This window comes from Haplochromis burtoni, unplaced genomic scaffold, assembly GCF_018398535.1.
Source record: "Haplochromis burtoni strain Fernald_Lab_line unplaced genomic scaffold, NCSU_Asbu1 Contig_37, whole genome shotgun sequence".
Taxonomy (NCBI): Eukaryota; Metazoa; Chordata; class Actinopteri; order Cichliformes; family Cichlidae; genus Haplochromis; species Haplochromis burtoni.
This window is the reverse complement of record NW_024582398.1, coordinates 2,780,725-2,785,450: the sequence shown is the minus strand read 5'-3', so window position 1 is coordinate 2,785,450 and position 4,726 is coordinate 2,780,725. Positions and strand designations below refer to the sequence as shown.

At 40.3% G+C, this 4,726-nt stretch overlaps 1 protein-coding gene across 2 annotated transcripts in view; it reads right to left on the bottom strand.

Moving 5' to 3' along the window:
- ptprea (protein tyrosine phosphatase receptor type Ea) overlaps positions 1–4,726 on the bottom strand; it is a gene marked incomplete in the record, with an annotated part of 71,005 nt that overhangs the window by 18,934 nt on the left and 47,345 nt on the right.

The window sequence follows — 4,726 nt, the reverse complement described above, 5'->3', positions numbered from 1 at the left end:
AAAAAAAAATAACATAGTTCCTTAATAAATCCAGCAATAAAGCATCCAAAGGTAATACACAGGCCAAGGAAAAACACATCCTTTAAAGCTTTCATTTAAAGTAATTTCATACGAAAGGGGTTTCACATGATGGTTAAGGTTATGGCAGCACAATTATTACAACCATTTCGACTCATCAATGTATTTTCAGATTAGGAAAGAAGTTAGTAGTCTTAACAACTGTTTTCCTTCGGCAGTTTCCAATGCAATTCAATTCCAGGATATACCAAGAATAGGGCTTTAAAGTTAAAGAAACCTCCCACAGTCACACCCCATGTGTGCCAGCAAAAGCACTAGATGTCATATGACGTTGAGCTATAAATGAATGTCCTATCCAAGTTGAGAGTACGATCACGAGGCATGAAATCAAGCGACGCACACCAAGAGGTTTCACAAAAAACATTAGATACTCTTCCTTTTGTCACCTTCACTGCTCGCAAACACAAATGTTTGTTCAAATTCACAAATATACAAGACTTGCACACACACACAGATTTTCAGATTGTCCTTGTACAGTGACATCCAAGAGTCGCAATTGAATTATTATCTTTTTGCCGTTCGTAGATGGAACCAGATAATTTAATTGATTCTAATGTTTGAGCAGTCAGACTGGATTCACATCGGACTGATTTAAGCACCTCTTTTAAAAAAAAGGAAAGAAAAAAGAAAAAAAAACTACTGGTGGGATTTAAAAACCAATAAGCCTTGAGATGTTTGCACCTTTAAAAAGATTTTTTTTTTTCACCAAAGCATTCCAAAAGTTGGAATTTCAGCAAAGGGCACCAACACAGAGCTTCTATCACACCATAATGAAGTGTGCGCTTTCTCTCCCCAAAGCTGCAGGTGTGCCTGAGAGAGAGAGCGTATGTGTGTGTGAGGTGGAGCTTTGCAGCTGCAGTGAAAAGAAAACCCAGGCCAAGTGCATAGTCAATGAAGACACTGTGTTGAAGCCTCCACGCTGTGCCGCAGTGTCCTGTAATGGGTCCAGGCAGGACACCAAAGGAATGCGGAGGCAGCAGAGCAGAGACACCGACCGCAGTGGGGAGAGAAGGCGCAGAAGGTCCAGGTCAATAATATTTCCTGGAGCAATTAATAAACCCTGACATGTCAAGCCCCTGCTCTGTGGGGAAGACTGATGAGAGAATTCTAATGAGAAAAGAGGAAGAGGAGGAGCCCCTCCCCACCCCCGTTTCTCCAGCTCTGTCTTTGCTCTTATCCCCCTCTTTAAGGTCTTCTCTGCAAATGTCACAGGCTCGGATGAGGGGGGAGGTTATTGAGTTGAGTTTGTACAGTGTGTGAATCCTTGGGGTAGGCTTGGTGTATCTGTGATGTGGAAATAGATTTGCAGCACCATTTGGGACTTTCCTCTACACAGGCTGCACTGAATTTTATGTATCCTGCTTCTGTCTGTTTGTGTATACGATGGCTCAGCAGGGACACCCAGCGGAGTGCTCACAGCCAGGCCTACGGCTGTGTCTTGTGGTTAAGTGTTGCTGCTTCTTCTAAGCTTCTCCCAGTTCATGGCTCCCGTATCATCTCCAGAGATGTCACCCTGTCGTGTTTTTGCCTCCAACCCCCTGTGTGACTCAACTACTCCTTTGGGACTACATGCTGTTCAGCTCCTGCTTTCCAGCTTTTCCCGTCTTGTCGGTGCAGTGGTCTCCTGTCTGACCTCATTAGCATCTTTGAGGAGATCACCAACTTCCTTTCCTCTCTTTTTGTGAGGACATTTCTCACACTATTATACTATTAATAACACTACCGACTATTACTCTGGATAGCTAACTCAGCAAAAAACAGCTGTCCTTTAGTAGATCTAGTCAAACAGTTATAATCACATTTTGTGTGCTCTCATCTGTGTATTGTCCTTTGTGCATTTACCACTCAGCAGCTAGCCACCAACCATTAGCCATAAAGAAAATAGGTCATGGGAGATGGCAGCTTCGGGGAGGGGGGGCATCTTTATTTTATTATAGGAGACATGTCCAACTAGCTTTGGGGAAGGGGATTGTCTTGGCCAGCTAAACAGCTACTCATTTCAGTGGCATGCATGACCCAGGTTACCGAAGCATAGAGTTACCTCTGTGGCATATTTGCTTATCCTGGGCTACAGAATAGAAGGCATCAGCTATAGAAAAGGAACAACTTGTGTGGATGGGATGTGATGAAAGTAGAGGATGAGATTTCTAATATAAATCAATGCAATATTAGTTAAGCACCATCTGTGTATGTGCTGGAATACTGGAAAAAGAAATGCTTACTATATATTATGTATATATATCTATGTATAATAATATTATAAAAATAAATCACATTTTATGCTTACTCTAGTATATTCCATTTATCCTATGACTAATCTGCGCTGCTTTACCACACACATCTTTTAAAAAAAATGAATGCTACATATAGTGGACTGGGCTAGTGGACACTGACAGGAAAGATAATGTCATTGCTCATATTCTTTGACAGAGTGCAAAGGCTGATTTCTGGCTCTAACTCATGTATCTTTCTGTGGTTTTGTGCAACTACAGGAAATTGTTTAATATGAGGCACACTATATGAGAGTAAGTTAAAGAGAACATGGAACATGTAATTTACAGAGAAGTTACAGCAGGAAAAATCAGTATCACATCAAATTTTTAAGCTCGCACTACTTTCTTGATTTTTCTAATAATTTGTTTTTTTGTTGCTGTTTTGTTTTTGTTTTTTAAATCTATTAAGAAGTTTACGGTCACTGTCAAAACCGAACCTTATTTCCTTAGCATGCCTACATATTAGTGGGCACAATCCTTGTTTCAGGAATTAAGTGCATTTAAGGCCAGTCTGAGACAGCACAGTCCTTTAGGGAAAAATGTCTTTTTTGCGTTTTCTCTACCACAACTGAGCAGGGAAACGCTAAACAAGATTTTGTGTTAACAGAACTATAAATTTACCAACTTGATTTTGGGCAAACTTAAATACAAAAGACCCAAATTTGACATTTCTCGTAAAAATCGCTGTTAGGAAGGAATTACTTCACAGCTGTGTTGGTTCAGGCATCTGCTTTGAAGGCTTTCTAGCAACATTTCTTTAGAGATTTTTCAGGAAACTCTTTAGAGGGATTACATATCTAATTTGGTCTTAGAATGCCTTGGGATCTCAGGAGGAAATGACAACCATTGCTATGACACAATATGTCTGAATAACCTCGCCTACAGCACTTTGGTCAACCTGTGTAGTTAAATGTGCTTATAAATAGATTTACTTGAACTGACTGTTTCCTGTATATGTTCGTTGCCATATAAGAAATCATTTTATCATAATACCATAAAACTGATTCACCTAAAAGTCACCACTATGGAAACTGTTAGCAGAGACCTTTGGCACGTGGTGTGCACTGTGTGAGTCACAACTGATTTGACTGATTATACCCTGTTTCCTCTGAAAACCAGCGTACTTCATAACATACGCACACATGCCCAGATATCAGTAAGACAAATCACAAAATATAAAGATCTTCATTCTAACTCTAAAAATGAAAAGGAGGCCCCCTGGTTACATGAGTGGTAAAAATATTGTTGTGAGGCAACAAGATCAATGACTCCTGGCTATGAGCTAACAAGGCGTGGGAACGTGATAGCTGAATTGTGTTCACATCTTAATAATGCGTGGCTACAAGATACAGATTCTGTTGTTTACAGACCACAGCTGGAGAGCTCTGTAGAGATAATATCGCGTGAAGCAAAAACATCTTGTGGCGACACAGCAATATTTTCCCTATTCATGTCACCAGGGAGGCTTTGTAAAAAGGCGATGTGGGAATTCTGAGTCATGGTGAATCTATTCCCAAATCAGTAGTCTGATAAATGTTTTTCCCTGACACAGTTGTGTTTTGGAGGATGAGCTATTGCTCTCTGTGGAATTGTGTTTTCCTTGTGGTGTGCTCCATGTTCTGCCATTCTTTCAGTCTAGGTTAAAAAAAAAAACACCACAGAAGTGACATAATGATACCCCTGGTCTTCAATTGTCTCACTAATTAGCCCTAGGATCTTAAATGTCAGAAAGACAAGCTTGTTACAATTAGAAGATAAGACAGAGAAATTGGCTGTCCTTGCATTTGACAGAAACGGTGTTCTCGGGACTGTCAGTTCTACTGAACGTGACTTCTCTGGGCACAGAGTCTCTCTGTCCATTCAGATACATCAGCTTGGGAATTCAGAGAATGGGTTGTGGGTGTAGGGGTGATGTGACAGGCTGAAGAGGCGGGAGGTACACTGTGTCCTTCGAGCAAAATAATGCCAGACTGTTTACCCTTTAGGCCACAAGTTTTTTTTATAGCCAAAATCTGCAGGGCAGATTATTAAAAGGGGAAAAAAGTTATCTCAGGCCTTCTTTTCATTGCTTCCTGCACAGTCCTGCTAAACTTAAACATTATCAACTTATTTATAACTCAGAAATGCCCTATTTAAGACTACATTTTGGGAGAAAATTAAACAATCAATACCAATCTCATGTCTGTAATTTAACCTTCTATCACAAAGGTTAGCTTAGCTAAAGACACTGTGCACACCACAGTCGTGCAGGTGCTAGTGTCGAGCCAGCCTGTACTTCAAGAGATTTGATAACCAAACACCACACAGTAGATCAAACTTTGTATCCAGCAATTTTACAAGATTTTTGACACAAAATACATGAAACGTCTTCAACT